Raw genomic sequence first — 17,961 nt, forward strand, 5'->3', positions numbered from 1 at the left:
TTTACCTTTTCAAAATCAGCTCTGCAGTCAACCCATTTTGTTGCATGGTTTTTTAAATGCTAATGAGCTCTGCTCACCCTGCCCCTCTCTTCTGTGGGGTGACGAGCAGTCCTGTTTACTTTAGCCACATTTAGCAGCATGTAGCTGTGAAGCTTGCTAACTAGCACATTAATAGGAAAGGTGATTTGCAAAGATTCATAAAAAAACCCTTGTGCTGGATCACAAATGAATATAGACATAGATGCATTTCGGCTCAAATGTTGGTAGTAAATGATGACTGCTATGTTCATTATTACATCCAACAACAGAACACCTCAATCGCTTAGGAGGCTTTCTTGTCTTCCCCTGCGCTGGCGTCGACACAATGGCGGACTGTTCACTGCTCATTCGGGGGCGGGTCTAAGGTAACTATCGCAGGAGCGGCTTTGGCCTGTGTGACATACATTTGGCCAGAGTCTGGCTTGAGTCTTGGAATGGCTTGATTTGAGAAAGGGGTAATGATTTTGGTGGATTTTAAAAAAAGCAGTGGGTGGATATAATTGTCATTATAGGGTGGTTGTGTACACACACTGCCATCACACATTTATGTTCAAAAGCCATGAAAAAGTAAAAAGGGGAATCTGATTTCCCCTTTAAGACCCTAAAGGAATACATCAACTTGTTAACAATGGGCATCCGATGACCCCTTTAAAACATATCAAGCGTTTTAGAATGTCCCACGGTTTTGTCGTCTGAATACGATTCAAATGATGCATGTAGCTGCAGTTTGTTTCTGATTGAATCATTCAACGACTTATTTTTGCTACCTACTGTAACAACAATGTGATCTTTAGAGATAGAAAAACCAAACTTGTTTAAACTAAAAATAAGTGAAAATTCAGTGTGAAAATAACTGAAGGTAATATCTATTTACTAAATGAAGCCAGTTAACTTGATGTTGTTTTGGTTTCTATACCAAATAATGTTAAAATGACAAATGTAATTTAAATACAGGTATCTGCTTTGGCAAGTAGCCTTAAAAATAAACGTATCTGTATCAGACTCATTCTGCAAAAGATGGTATCGGTGCATCCCTACCATTTACCATAAAATCACTGCAGAAAACGTGACAAAGTCTGGAGATTCACTGTGGTTAAATGGAAAGTTATGGCCTAACCTAAGCCAGTTGGCCATCACCTTTTGGATGAGTCAGGATGTACACATTACAAATGTGATGGTCTGCAGGGTGTGCTTGCTTTTTAAAAATGACACACTATTCACAACAGCCTATGAGTTATAGGGTTTGGATGGTGTTCAGTCGATTATTTTCTACAATGCCAATCTGCCAAGCAACATTTTAAATCAATGTATGGAGCCAAAGACAGGGGAAAAGGACAGAAAGAAGGATGTAGTACTGTAGCAGTTGATGTGAGAACAGAGAGATTGTGAAACAATGAATCTCAAGTGGGTTTGCTCGTTGATTTTACATTGGGCATCAATTTGCAATCCAACACAGAACCAAAAAAAGTATTCACAATCATTCTTCAACATGGCAAACGGTAAAACTGTTTGCACTACAAACCAGTGTGCTCATAATTAAGATAGTACATTAAAATAATATGGTAAAACACACCAATTTGCAATATCAAGCAGCAAAACAAGCTGTTTTGTACAGCTAAAAATAGGTGGACGTGGAAAATTTACACTCTTGCGGGAAAAATAAGGTGGATATTTATTAAAATTTGATTTTAAGGACCTGAATCAGAGAAAAAAATAGAAATAGATAAATAAATATATACTAATAAAAAATTGTACTACATTAATAGTTTGATGTTTTCTACTGTTTAAGAAAAAAAAATAACAAAAAAAGATTCGCAAAATTGCTCCGAACTCCTTATCTGAAGTCCCGATCTGAATCAAATGATTCACGTTCCATGCTCTGAATTCCCGATCTGAATTTAACTTAGATCTGGATTTTAAATCACGGATCGCCAATCTTTTGATTTGAATCATTCAATATCGCTAAATGATTCACAAACGCGTTCTGATCTAAATCAAATGATCGCAATACGTGCTCCGAAGTCCCGACCTGAATTAAATAATTCACAATACGCTAAGTTCAAATCTAAATCAAATGATGATGATACGTGATTTGAAGTCCTGATCTGAAACAAATTATTTGCGATATGAGATCCAATTAGTGAATCATTTTGCGACACAATGGTTTAACTTACTCAAAGTTTCGAAAAGCTTAGTGTCACTCATCACTATGTGCTGTTAGCGAATGGCTTTTTTAATTTGATCTGGTTTTTGCTAGTGAATCGTTTGAAATGAATGTTCAAAGTCACGAGTTTGACTCAGTTGGAGCGGTTCCAGCGTAAATGACTCAACTGATTTGGTTCTGATCTGTTCTGCTCCCCTTTTCACATCTTGAGCCATGTTTACACGACACTGTCAGTACAGCTTGCTTAGCTCGATTGTTTTCTGAAATCAACTGAAATAAGCAAAGAAGGTATGATGTTTTTTGAATTGCGTGAATTTTGTGTGAAAAGATAAATGTGCTTATTGACAAAACTAAACACTTATTTCATAGATACATTGTCTTACACTTTTCAAGTACCTCTTCAAGAATATTCAGGGTTCCCACACTTTTGTTAACTTCAAATTCAAGGACCTTTCAAGGACTTTCCAGGTCCAACACTCTCAAATTCAAGTACTTAATGTGGGGACGCATTCAAGTAAGAGCAAGGTTACATTGTTACAGTTTTCATTTGTCAAACACAACTATGCAAAAAAGTTTTTTTTGCCTTTATTTTTGGCCAGATGACAGAGATCTGATATTCTATTTGTCATATTTCTGTTTTGCATAAAACTGAAGAATATTCTGCACCTGGCCAAGTGATAGCCCTTTGGATCTCTGGCAAGCCATTCTTTGTAATCTTAATTATCATAATTAAAAAGCCCCAAAGTAGCGCAATGACCATATCAAAACTCAAAATATTTCATTTCCATTCCTAAAATGTATATTTTACAGTCACCCTTGTGCAGATTGATCATAAACTCAGCTAAAAGGCTTCCTACCAGTGGACATCTTGCACAGTTTTATCACAGGTAGAATGCTAAATGTTTCAATACAACAATCAAGCAAGCTAGTATGCATAGGGCACGACGTGTGGGCGAAATAGCACATTAGTGGACCGGAGGGAATAATATGAATAATATGAATTTTATTTTAACAGTCTACTTTAGACATTCTACTACATATAAGTAACTTTGCAACTACATGTCAACTAATTCTCATTAGTTTGCAACTACATGTCCACTAACTCTCAAAGCAGACTGTTAGGTTAGATTTAGGGTTAGTAGAATACGTTGACATATACTTGCAATGTTTAGAAGAGTGTTAGAAGATATTAAGCAGACATTTTACTTATACTCTAATGGCTAGCTGACATGCAGTTGCAAAGTTACTTACTGTTAGTAAAATATCTAAAAGTGGACTATCAAAAAAACAGTGTTACCTTTTTTTTCCAGAAAACGTCTTGCACAAAATAAATTCAAGCACTTTTTAAGGACCTGTATCTATGTATGTTTATTTTTAAAAGCTTTCCCGGGCCTTGAAATTGTTTTTTCAGATTTACAAACTTTCAAGAGCCCATGGGAACCCTGAAAATTGCTATTTTCAAGGGTTTTCCAGGCCTTAAAAGTACTTCAAGCACTTTAAGCGCCTTGTTCAAACTCTGTGAACAGGAAAATATACTTTGGTTAGTATTTGACTACTAAATATCTCCTGACAATTAATCTCAGAAGCTAATAATTCACTGCACATATAACATTTATGGACAGCACCAAGTCATGTTTATCCTAACTGCACTGCATATTTAATGTTGTGCGGGTCATATTTTTTTAACCTTGTGCAGTTTTGTCCATGCTTTTCAAGGATAAGAGCATGTCATACAATCTGTGCATGCTGGCATCTGCCTAATCTGATAGTTTCTACCAAACGGCAGATTAATTTGCGCCCACATACCGCGGAGTTTGATCAGAATAGACCTGTGACCTATTTCTGGGTTGTGGCCCACCAGTTAAAAACGTCTGCTGTAAGACGCTCAACGTCAGTTTCTCATAATACACTTCAGAGAAGCGCTTCACACAATTCACTGAAGCACAAAACACACGCTCGCACAAAGCCGAGTAATATCCAGGCCACTGAAGACTTATAAGGGCACTCCAAGAATGATAATTATTGCCATCTTGTGTAGCTGCCGGAGCGTGGGGCCTCAGGAAGGATTCCCCTCATCTTTCAAGTTTTAGGCTGGTTTTAGCAGGAGTAAGTGTGTAAAATGGGATTTAAATACTCTGGATTTTGTGTGAAGAACACCGCATGTCATGTTCCTTCTTGCTAAGCAGTCTTGAAGCGAAATCCTCAACGGCGGTGAGCCTGTGAGACCTTCTCATCACGCTAAACCGTCTAGTTCATTGCCATTAATGAAAGTGTGCGCTGTGTAATTAGGGGCTCTGTTATTTGCAGCCTAATTTAATGCCTTTTAATACAAACAATTCAACATCCCTCCAAATAAAACACCCTGAAGATGTAAAGCAGCATCAATAATGCTTAATGTTCGAACTCTCTGAAGCGAAGACTGCTTCAAAGAGCCATCTTCACGCCATTACAAACAACTCACTGATTTCTTGATTATGTTTGCTTGTTCCTTGACTAACATAATCATGGGTCAATACAAAAACACCATTTTGAATGTACAGTATATATGTCTAGATTAGTGCAAATTTCCAACATCGAAAGATGTTTGTTGACAACCTTTTTCATGACTAAGACGAGACAATAATGGGACAACACCGACATCTTTAAAACATTAACTGACTATATCGACATGCATACGGAAAAGACAAGTTGTTTTCTTCAACAGAAGGAGGAAAAAATCTCTATATTACAGGCTGTTTTTAACAAACCTCTGTGAATATTCATGCTTAGGGTTGCCAGATTGCCAGTCAAGAGATTAAATCCCCCAATCAGAGATTTTTCTCTTAAAAAGAACACACTTTGTACAGAATTTTTTTTTTTTTTTTTTTTTTTTTTTTTTAAATCCCGTGGCATACTCAAGCCTACATAATTCTCTGCCCTGTGATTTACTTAATTTTCACAACCTGGCAACCATGAGAACATTGTGTTCCTTCACGTAGCTGCTTGTGTTGTTTGCTGTGACTAAACCTGCAATTGAACCTTCTCAGTGACAAACTGTAATAAATCACATGGATTTTGATTATACTGTTTGCAATCTTGGTTGCTGCGTAAATGCACGTATGTAAAGGAGTCTATTTCAACCACAAAATAAAAAATAAAAAAGATATTTGTGACTTTTTTATCTTACAATTCAGATGTTTTCATTTTTTTAATGCAATTCTGAGTAAAAAAAAAAAGAAAACTACATAATTGCAAGATATACATTTAGGAGAATAGAGATTTAAGCACACTCTTGCAGAACTGCAAGAATATATCTTGCAATTCTGACTTTTTTCCTCTCAATTCTAAGTTAATATCTTGCAAGTATCTTGAGTTTATTGTGAGGTATTCTCAGACTTCCGAGGAAAAAAAAAAAAAAAAAAAAAAAAAAAAAAAAAGAAGTCTGAAATGTGAGATTATCTTATTTATTTTATCAAATGGTGGAAACAAGCTTTCATACTTAATACAACATTTGTAAGAAAGTCTTTCTATTGTTGTTTTAATAGAAAAACATTAATGCCATTTGGAATTATTAGATGTTATATAAGGATTTCTATGTTTTAACAATTTTAATAATGTAGAAAGTGTGCTATTTTATACGATAATATTATAAATTAGGAAACTAGGTTGTCTTGATTTGTGTTTGTAGGTAAAAGTGCAGTAATTCTGATTTCTCAAATGACAGCAAAATCATGATCAGCAATCACAATTACAATTTTGAGCTAAATAATTATGATTATTGGTTTAACCATTGGTTTTATACAGCATGACTAAAACTAGAATAAAATTCCCAGATCTTTGGCTAAAACTTAACTAAAGCAGAATATACACATATTAGAGCTGTCAAATGATTAATCGCAATTAATCACATACAACATTAAAGTCTTGAGTTTGCCTAATATATGTGTGTGTACTGTGTGTATATAAATACAAACGCATTTATGTGTATATTTGAGAAATTTTTACAAGTATATGTATTTATTATAATTTTTATATAATTTATATTATATATAAATAAAAATATTTTGTACATAACATTTTTCTCTTAAATATACAGCAATTTGTGTGTATTTATGTATACATAATAATTACACACAGTACACACATATATTAGGCAAACTCAAACTTTTATTTTGTATGCGATTAGTCACGTTTAATCGTTTGACAGCCCTAATATATGTATATATATATATATATATATATATACATACATGTGTGTATATATATATATATATATATATGTATATATATATATTTATACATATAGCTGCAAGCAGTGATTCCCAGGGTTAAAGTGCTTTAAGGCATTTAAGCATGTATGAAAAAAGACATTTTAGCAAGCTTGTAACCACCTCAATCAATGAATTAAAAAGCATTTTTAGAAAAAACAGGTAATTTACCATAGAAATCTTATGTTTTTTTTTAAATGTTTATGACTGTTATAGTGCCAGCTGCTTAGTGCCTAGCAGGTTTCGTGAAGTTTTGAGTGTTTCTTTAGACTTTATCGGATTTGAAGTTAATTTGGACAGGCCCCTTTTATAAATGACCCTGTTATAGCTTCCCAAAGGGTGAATTTCAACATTTTTTGGCGTAGAGAGTCCAGAGAATTGTACTGCAGTGTTTTTTCCAGATTGAGCGAAAAACCTAAGACTAGTTCGCGCAAGTATTTTTATTTATTTATTTTTTTTTACATCTTCTCACTCATTTAACAAACAGTTTGATTGACAGCAGTGGTTCTGGAGGCAAAGTTGTCCGGAATAAGGAGTTCTACTGTACGATACAAATATCGTATGTGCGACAAACCACACAAAGTGCAATCGTTTGCACCTTTGAAAAATGCAATATCACCTCCCAGTCACTATTTTTTTTTTTTTTTTTATTTCTCTCAGACCTTTGCGGTTGTGCATCGAACAGGCCCACCGAGTTTCGTTCCTATCGACCTCCATTAAGCTTGTCTAACAGGTGCTCAAATTCATCCGGCAATAGCGGCCATGTTTTCTGAGATAGACAAATGTTCTTGTAGACACTTGTGGCACTTCGGACCAATACTGTGCACACCAATTTTCATTTTGATAGGACAAATGGTTGCATAGTTATAGCCATTTTTATGTTTTTTCCCTATTATAGCGCAACCAAGTGGCCAAGCTCCACGATTTTTTTCCTGTGGCCTCAGATTGAGCTCTTACATAACTCTTCTGAGCAGAGATATCTCATTCTGTTCAGGAGTTATAGGTATTTTACTAAAAATGTCCCTGTCCTTTTTGAACGTTTAGGCGTCTGTTTTTGATAATTATTGATATTCACTTTCCAGTGAATCTTTCTGCTCTGGTTTGGTTCAAATCGGGCGAAAGTACTAGTTTGCAAAAGTAGGTTTTTCAAAAAATGCGAAATACCTAGGATCACGGTTGAATGGTGTGTGTTTTTTCAGGCGTGGGCCAAGGATTCCAACGACATAAGACACTTGAGTATGCGACTGACCGTTTACGAGTTCCTACTTTTGATCGCTGTAGCGCCCCCATTAAGCCGATTGGGGCAAGCCTTGGTCACATTGTAGGTGGTGTGAGTACTACCATCACTCAAAGTTTCAAGTCTGTACAACTTACGGTTTGGTCTGCACGATCAGTTTTAAATGGAAATTGCTCATCTGTGACCTTTCTAACAATTACAATAGGGTTTCAGTGCTGTGCGCTTGACCCCCTAAAAAAAAAAAAAAAAAAAGGACAAGTTTGACAAAGCATGACACCAACCTAAAAAGACATTTGACATAGGACTAGGGCTAAATTAAAAAAAAAAGTCAACAAAATTAACACTAGTCCAAATCTTTACCCAAATGCAACAGTTAAACCCAGCTGATGTTGCTGAGATAGAGAATATAATGAAAAAATGTTCAACTGTAGCAACAAATTGACTTTTAGCATTCTCCCCTCCTGAGGACAATATTCTGTCAATAGCAAGTGTAACAAAATGCACTACGATGCCCTGAAGTGCTTCAGAAAACTGAAATATCAGAGACATTAAGACAAAAAAAAGCATTTTAATAAGCGACAACCTCAAACACACAGTCCATCTGTGACAAATAAATCTGTTACTGTCTCGTAACGTTGCATTTATAGGTTAGTTAGCTGACGTCTTCATGGTACAACACTTCATTCTGTATAATACGCGGGTGAGATCTTGCTGGTTTATGTTTTGATGATCCTCTGCGGGGTATAAGAGGGATTATTGTGTCGCTGGCCGGCCTGACTGATTTCTCAATTACAAAGCTGTTGAGCGCAGTTTAGCGGGACAGATGTTATATTTGTATTCATTTATTTTATTATTTTACAGGGTGGATGACACGTGAAATGAGCCTGAAACAAGAGATGAATATCTATTATGTGCCTTACATAAGGACACAGACGTAAATGGCATCAGGTGTGAGACGATTTAAAAAAAAGCTGCTGTAGAGCTGAAATCAGACACAGAATGACAGTAAACAGCAATATGTATTTATTTAGAAACTGAATGTAATCATAAATCAATCTATACTGGCTAATATTAATGTTCAAGGCGAGTGTGTTGACACGCACAGTCAACACACTGGTTATGCTTAATAATCTGACAACATTTATGGTCATGCACAACAGTTCTTGTTCATTACTGTTTAAAGGAATTGGTACGCATGGATTATTGCTCTGATTGTACTCCACATGTAAACATTTGTACGTTATGGCGTCTTGTTAAACTCCACTTATCCCAACTTATCATCCAAGGTGTTCATATCTTTCTGTCTTCAGTTGTGAAGAAATGATGGTTTTTGAGGAAAGCATTTCAGGATTTTTCTCCATATAATGGACTTCATTGGTGCCCCGAATTTGAACTTCCAAAATGTAGTTTAAATGCAGCTTCAAAGGGCTCTAAACAATCCCAGCCGAGGAAAAAGGGTTTTATCTAGCGAAACGATTGGTCATTTTTTCTAGAAAATAAAAATTTGTTTACTTTTTAAACACAAAAGCTTGTGTAGCACAGGCTCTGGGATGCGCTTTCAAGACGCTATGTACTATTGAATCACGTCAAAAGGTCACATGAAACGTAGGCGTAACTACAGACCCAGTGTTTACAAAGCAAATGCACAAAGACTAAGGGAGTGCATGTAAGTCAATTGCAAAGGATTTTTTACAAAGGATTGCTTGTACCAAAAAGGTACAATGATGTCAGACGATTCTGAAGTTGTAGGAGAAAATGAGATGGAGTTTTTCACCATACTCTACCTTTTTGAGCCGATGTACACAGACAATGAACTTAAACGTGATTCGTTAGCGTTGTGGACGCGCATCCCAGAGCTAGCGCTACACAAGCTTTTGTGCTTAAAAATTATAAACTTTTTTATTTTTCGAAAAAATGACCGATCGTTTCGCTAGATAAGACCCTTCTTTCTCGGCTGGGATCGTTTAGAGCCCTTTGAAGCTGCATTTAAACTACATTTTGGAATTTCAAAATTGGGGCACCAATGAAGTCCATTTTATGGAGAAAAATCCTGAAATGTTTTCCTCAAAAACCATAATTTTTTAACGACTGAAAGACATGAACATCTTGGATGACAAGGCGGCGAGTAAATTATTTGTAAATTGTGTGTACATGTCTTATGCACATTTCTGTTTAAGGCTTTGATGTCACAACATCCTGATTGATTTTCTTGCTATGCTCAGCTATTTAGTTTTCAGTATATTTTTGTGCATGTAAACACACATAAAGTATATTGTCACTATAGGGCTGGCTGATGTATTGAATGTTCAAGTAATATTTGCAACAGTGTTATTAAATGATATAACACTATGAATATTGCAACAAATTTACTGTAATTAATTTTTAACGTGCTAATTGCATGTCTAGAGACTAGTCACAGGATCCTTTACTGGAACTTGAAACTTAAAAGGGATATGTTATGCAAAAATCACTTTTATAAGGTGTTTGAACACAGTTGTATGGCTGCAGTGTGTGAAAACCACCAGCCTATAATGGTAAAAATCCACCCACTCGTTTCTTTTTATAATCCCAATACATCATAAACAGTCTCTCAGAACAAACCATTCCAGATCCTCCCTACGTACACGTCATCGTAGAGAAAAAGTCCGCCCATTTGTGACGTTCTCCTCCCTATTAGCATAGACACAGCCCTGAGAGAGAAGCAGCAGTCCGCCATTACTGGAGATATATACAATGTCAGCGCCAAAGAGGCATCACGATAGTTGTGTTTTGGGATGCACCAACAAACACAGGAGCCTTCACAGACTCCCTCCATCATAGACGCTGAGGATGCAGTGGTTAAATTTAATTTTCATAAGAAATGTTCCGGAAAAAAATCTGTGAGTCCCCTATATGTTAAGGGATGACTACCAACACTTTGTGCATGAATGTCAGCTTCAGACAAAGTAAGTATGATGTGTTTGTTTTCCAAATTGCCTTTCTGAAAGAGCTTCTTGGCACTTTGTAAGGCTAATGTTGCTAAAGCTACCATTGTCTCTGCCTGCACTGATGCTGCCTTCACGTGCTACCAGAATGATTGTAAATAGGAATGTGGTAGTTAAAAACTGCACATGAAAGCAATGTGAAGTCAACTGCTTGAATTTGTCAAGCTCATAATCACAAGTGGGACTTTGTGATAACTTTGTGATAGCACGCAATGGCACCATGAGACCCGCTATGTCCCCGTCTGCGTAATTCATAAACGCGCAATTATTATGGACAGCACAATCAGATGACTGACTTTTAAACCGAGTACATTTTCTATAAAGATAACAGGCTTGTACTAATAGTGGAATGTTTATTTGCAAAGGCAGTATTGCCGGAGCATGAGCTCTTGAAGCTCCGCCCTCTTTTCTGGGAGCACCAGCTCATTTGCATTTAAAGGGGCCAAACACAAAAATGTTGCTTTTTGGCTCACTGGCAATTTTAACAAGCTATAAAAAATGATCAGTTGGGTATTTTGAGCTAACACTTCACATACACACTCTGGGGATTTAAGATTTATTTTACATCTTGTAAAAAGGGGCATAATAGATCACCTTTAAGTGGCAAAAACAGCATTTTTGACTGATTCCATTTCTGTGCTGTCCATTTCTAAGACTCAGTTCAAATTTTAAATTCAACAGTTTTTTTTTATGTATTAAAATCTTTTATTAAAAATCAGGGTTGGGCAAAATTCATAATTAAAGAATGGGCTCCATTTCAGTTCAGTTCAAATTAATTTAGCCAGAAACCACAGAAAGCTGTGGTTTTTGTATTATTGATTTAATTGACAGAATTAGACATTTAATGAATTGCATTTCAAAGCTCTTTTAAGGTATAGTTCACCCAAAAGTGAAAATTACCCCATGATTTACTCACCCACAAGCCATCCTAGGTGTATATGAGTTTCTTCTTTCAAACAACCACAGAAAGAGTTATTTAAAAAAAATTCCTGGCTCTTTCAAACTTTATAATGGCATTATAATGACTTTATAATCATTAAAAGTGCTCCACATGGCTCCGGGGGGTTAATAAAGGCCTTCTGAAGCAAAACGATGAATTTGTGTAAAAAAAAAATCCATATTTAAAACTTTACAAGCTGTAATCTCTAGCTGTTGAACTAAAACAATTCACTTCTTCATGTGGTTTTCTTTTGCTATAAACAAAACATGGTTCTTGCAAGACTATATTCTCACAGGCGCTTAAAACGCCACTCTCTCGTGAACACACGTACGGCAGTTAGCAGAATATAGATATAGATATATATATAAATATAGATATTTTCCTTACACAAACACATCCCTTCACTTTAGAAGGTCTTTATTAACCCTCCAGAGCCGTGTGGAGTACTTTTTATGATGGATGGATGCAGTTTTTTTGGCTTCAAAATCTCGACACCCATTCACTGCAATTATAAAGCTTAGAAGAGCCAGGATATTTTTTAATATATCTCTTTTAATATGTCTGAAAGAAGAAGTCATTTACACCTATAAGATGCCTTGAGGGTGAGTAAATCATGGGGTAATTTTTATTTTGGGTGGACTATACCTTTAACACACATAATGCATTTTGGGAAATGAAGTGTTCCTCCACCCTATTCCAAAAAAAAAAAAAAAATATTCTTTGCCCACCATTGACAGAATTGTCCATCATTTATGAGACAACGCTTCCCTATCACTGAGGGAATTTTCCAGCTTTCGCTGAATTCACTGTTATATGATAGAAAGAGTACTAAACGAATGGATCAAAACACAGCAAAGAGAAAGCAGAAACAAGCGGTTGCATATGTAAGCAGATGCATACTGTATGTAAAATAATGCAATCGTCAAACATTAAACAGCAGCATATAAATCACAACTGCCTAATGTTATATGTAAGCAGATGCATACTGTATGTAAAATAATGCAATTGTTTGTTTGTGAATCTGTTTTCCATTAATTTTCTGGATTCTATTTTAATCGTTTCATTACATTTTAATAATTAAAAGCATGTCTAATTAATTTATAAAGGATAATTAGATATGATCAAGAATGAATTTATTATAGGCTATTTATTTCTTTTTTTTTTTTTCAGAAATACTGTGTTGTGTATTTACAATCTTCTGGTAAATAAGTTCTGGTAAATATTTTTTCTGGTATATATTCCTTAAACATTGTTTTAATAATATTTTTATTAGTAGTAGTAGTATCTCTACATTAAGTAATATATTAATATATTTCTGACTGTCAGTTTAAACCAAACTTTTATTTTGACGGGTTGCTGTGAAGACCTTTAGGGTCTTTATTATATGACGATACTTTTCTGCAAAAGAAACTGTAAAATGCTCATGAAGTGACTCTCAGAACAGTTCTAGAGATTACGTTTATGTGTTCATGTACTCATATATTGAGGCTTAAAACACTGCGAGTGTCAAGTGTATGTGTGTAGTAAACAAAACTGCTCCTATTAGGATGCAGCTCTTATTAAAATGCATTCTTAAAGTACTAGTACTAGTTGGCGCCGATAGGCTTGTGGGCAGCATGCCGACATACAGTGCCGTTGCGCTCCAGGCGTCACGTGTTGGAATCCCAACTCAAGGACCTTTCCTGATCCTGCCCCCATCTCTCTCTCCCACTTCACATCCTATCTTAATAAAAAGGCAAAAATGCCAAAAAATAAATCTTAAAGTAACGGTACTAGTAAAATGAGGAATCATACCATTTACCGAAGGGTATCGTGATACTTTTTAAGTACCGGTATATCGTGCAACACTAATGCGTATATATAACACAGGATAGGATTCAAAAATATATCGGTCAGCCCTACTGACCTACTAACACCAACTGTCAAACTGAAACCAACAAATGGAGAGATACAGCGATGAGCAAGGCCCGACTTTGAGGCACAGTTGTAGCAGCCGTCGCAATATTAATCTCAGGTGGTGACGAGTGAAGCTTTCACTCTGAAAGACAAAGCCATTAATAACAGCCTATCAATTGCTTTCTCTTTCTCTGGAACCAGAGAGTGGCCTCTACGGGTACCAGAGCACATCATCAAAATAGCAAATGAGGCTGGCGGCAGCGGCGAGGGAAGTGATACACAGAGGCGCCAGATTTGTGATAATCATCATTCACTCTGTCCCTTTGCCTGTAGGCACTTTACATCAAAACAAATGACAACTGCATCTCATAGTGACATGTTAGTTTAAGCAAATGCATAGAAGACAGCTTATCAAAACCATTCCCGACAGAGAAACAGCCGCGTGTCGACGCTGATACCAGCGAGATTTGGGATAAATGAGCACATTATTGCATTACTGTAACGGGTGAAGTCTGCTTTTCTACGTGATGTCTGTTTTTCCCTTTTTAAATTATGAATAAATGTTCAATGAACAGCTTGGTGAACAGCTGGGTTGTATTTAGCAACAGGTGAGATGACCAATCAATTGAAAGAAGGCCGACAAATGCAAATCGTTTCTACGAACAACACGAAAATATACAAATTACAAGACTTCAGTCAGTGCGATGATTTGTCAAGGCTCAAAACATTGCTGAAAAACCAGTTGTATGCAATCTACTATCCAACTTCTGTCATCTGATTGATACTTATTTTTATCAAGATAAAAGACCTTTTAGTATAACTGTAAAAATGTTCCCCTTCAGGTCATGGTCTTGCTGTGAAATCTTCAATGATTCAAGTAATCACAAGAATAGCTTTTATATCGTGAGTAATATTTCAAGATGAACATTCACTGGACTGATTCAACTTACTTTTAGGTTAACTTGATGAACCATTAGAAAAAAATCATGTTAAAATGTGAGCATGATATATCAGACTTTTGAAGACTGTTTATTTGTTCATCTCTCAGTCATCATTGTACTGTATTGCATTATATGTTTTGATCCCTATACAAACTACAGAGCAAAAGCATTTAATATCTTACTAAAACATATTAATGGGAAATACAGAGTGATACCTGATATGTATATGCATACTTTGCAAGATTTTCATCTTACTTTTGGCCATATAAATATTTGCAACTCTATCAAATAACAATATGCATTTTTTTTTTCATATTTTCAATATAGCATATGATACTGTACAAAAGCCTGATGCATCATATTTGATACAAACACTGTTAAAAAAAAATTGTTCCAAAAAGTTGTTTCAACTTTTTTAATATTTTTCGTTTAGTCAACTTAAAATTTTAAGTTACTTAATGTTAATTTATATGACAACTGGAATATTTTAGTTGACTAAACTAAAAATGTAACTTTTTTTTTGTACAGTGCATATGCAAACGTTTTTATGAATATTTTGTCTAAAGTTTCCATTAAAAAAAAAAACAAAATCGGACTATTATTTCACATTAGGCTTTTTCTTCCTTTTCATTGATTTAAAATACACAAGAACACATCAGACAAATCCAAAATGTATTTTACACACACACACACAAACTGCATTATTTCAAAAACTATTATGTTTTTTTCCTTCCTCTCTTTCTTTCCTAAGTACTGACCTTATTTAGTTTCTTTCCTAGAACTTCACAAATACAACTCCATTTCAACCTCATTTCTGGAAATCAGAAGAGCTATTTTTTACTGACAAATAAAATACTTTTAGTCAGAAATGGAAATAACAACCCATTTTGTACATGATAAAATCTTGAGTTTGTTAAAACCTTCCATTAAGGTGTCTTTCAGGATTTTTCTGTCACATTGTGTTGTTAAGTGCTGATCTGTTGTAATTAGAGTAGGCATGCATTTGTCCTTAATTTATTTGCTCCCTTAAGCCCAAAGTCAGAGCCACTCATTAGGATAACGAATGGCAGCTTTGGAAAGAGGTCTCAGGACACAGAATTCTTCCCACTCCTACATGACTAGACGACTAATAAGTCTCATCATGGCTGCTCCCTGTGCACAAGGAGTTTTAACAACAACACCGTTTTTTAAAAATGTCAACCCACAAGGGCACTTATGCTAACAGATACCTAGAATTACTTGTTTTTGTGCCATATAGACTCGGCGAGAGATTATTTGAAATGCAATTTAGTTCTTGGCGTGAATAAATTGAGGGGAGCGCGCATATATAAAGCAGGTCATTTGAAGATTCTCCATGGTGTGAATTTTTACGCAAGTTGTCTGTGGCGATGAATGACTTCATTTCACAGCTTCAGTATTATTAAAGGTCCACAGATTTTTTTTTTTTTTTTTAACACCACACGTGTGGAATGAAATGAGTAAAATGCTGCATTAAATCTCAGACTCTCCTCACATGCAATGCAGAATGCATGTTTCATGTGCATGAGCAGTAGAGTCCTCGGCTGAATTTTATCGCGGATTCATATTAAATCTGTGGCTGCGAGATGAAAGGACACTTGGCACTTCTAAGCGGTGTGAAAAGTGAGCGACATTTCTTGACTTCTCTTGACTCCGTGTGATTCTCATATTGCATGCATACTTCAGATGAATAATTCAAGCGAAATTAAAAACCAAAAGTTCACATTAAAAATGCAAAGCCATATTACAAGTATCATTTCTGGAGGAAGTGGCTGCTCTCGAAGAGAGCATGATATCGGTTCAACCACAGAGCATGGTGAAGTGTTACATCATATGAGAAGTATGAGAAAAAACATGCCTCGCTGATACAATATCACTATGCTTTCAGGAAACACAAACAGACATTTTGGACACATTTATGCTATTTTTTACATACAGTATTCAAGTTACACAATTAAAAGAAAAAACCAACATGTACTTTATGGATATTGTTACCGTACTACAGAGTTATGTGTGAATACACTTTACATCAGACAAAAGCAGAAAGTACATGATTCAGAAATGTATTTGGTAAAAACACCATTAAGAATTTAAGAACTCAGTTACCATTTAAGAACTTCACAAAGCTACAATGCCTATTTACTTAATTTCTAAACTTAGAAGGAATATTAAAGTGGTTGTGTTGACAAACAAGGGAAGTATGCATCTTTGGAATAAAAAACAAATTTTTTTGCCATAAATTTGTGTAATGGGTTTACATAATAAAAGTGCATTTAACAGCTCTGTGTCTGAAAAAATGGTAACATATAAATGACTAAATAAAATATATTATTTAACACCACTGAATCAATCAAAATACATTCATTTACACCAACAAAACTATTTTATGGCTGTATTTGTACTATTATACAGGATCTAATAACATATTATTATTATGCAGTTGGTGCAACAAGGGCATTGTAATGTAAAGTATTAGGCACTTTTGTTCTGAATGTCAGGCTCTCTCCAGGGGTTTTCCTGACACACCAGCAGAGCACCTGTGCATTTCTGCAGGAGATGCGCAGCTGAAGCTCTACCTGAACTTCACTGCTGCAGAGCTCCTTATATCCGTATCTGTCAAATCCAGCCCTGTCAATCACCATCATTAAGCACACGCTGTTTAACAGTAAACCAGCACGAGCTGATGGGTGAACTAATATTTGACCTGCTGATTAAAGCATCTGCTGCTTCAATTCAGTGCGAATTCTAATGCAGCAATAAATGACACGAAATTACACGGGTGAACCTGAAAGCCATGCAAGGTGAAACAATGAGCAGACAGAATAATTATAATCACCAAAACGCTCAATTCTGATATGTAAATTTATACTTTACCGGACTAACGTGTTTTTTCTTCTCTCACTACGTGTATTTCTTCAGTCTGTGCTCCACAAGCGGTAGATGAGAGGTGCTGACATCGCAGTCACTGAGATTTCGGAAAAACCATTTTGCCCAAGTCTTTGCGTCCAGAGATAGACAGAGAGGGAGAAGAAGAAGAAAGCGCAGGCTGTAGGAGGGTTTCGCCCTTTCTCCTTCGGTTCTTCACCCCTGAATATATTCCAGCAAGGCTCCCTCGCAAATGTGTCTGCAAACTGCGCGCAAAGCCAGACAGTCCTCCTCCTGTGCCAAGCTCACCTCGCTGGATTCACAGCCATACAGAGAAAGAGAGAGAGAGAGAGAGAGAGAGAGAGAGAGAGCGACGTTGTTTGCGGCCAGATTTACATTCAGCGTGTCCAGCCAGCGCTGGGTCCAGCAAATCAGCAGAAAGACTGGAGCGACACACTTTATGAACAACAGCGCCACCTTCTGACCGAAGCGCACATCTGGACGTTATGAATACTGAAGGCAATAAAGAGGAATTTTATATTTTTGGCTCCGGTTTTGATCCCCCTTCAGGGGGTTTCATGATTTAGGTTCCTCAGTGGTTCCATTAACGATTTCTTTTTACTTCTGAGG

General features: G+C 36.0%; 1 protein-coding gene across 1 annotated transcript in view; it reads right to left on the reverse strand.

The window, feature by feature from the left end:
* The window catches only part of cntn3a.2 (contactin 3a, tandem duplicate 2), a 104,433-nt gene extending 86,759 nt beyond the window's left edge, over nt 1-17,674 (reverse strand). The window contains exon 1 of the mRNA XM_051097185.1: nt 17,341-17,674. The gene's annotated coding sequence lies outside the window, so the exon portion shown is untranslated. The remainder of the gene's footprint in view (nt 1-17,340) is intronic.
* Between the last annotated feature and the right edge of the window lie 287 nt (nt 17,675-17,961).

Source organism: Labeo rohita, chromosome 23, assembly GCF_022985175.1.
Source record: "Labeo rohita strain BAU-BD-2019 chromosome 23, IGBB_LRoh.1.0, whole genome shotgun sequence".
Taxonomy (NCBI): Eukaryota; Metazoa; Chordata; class Actinopteri; order Cypriniformes; family Cyprinidae; genus Labeo; species Labeo rohita.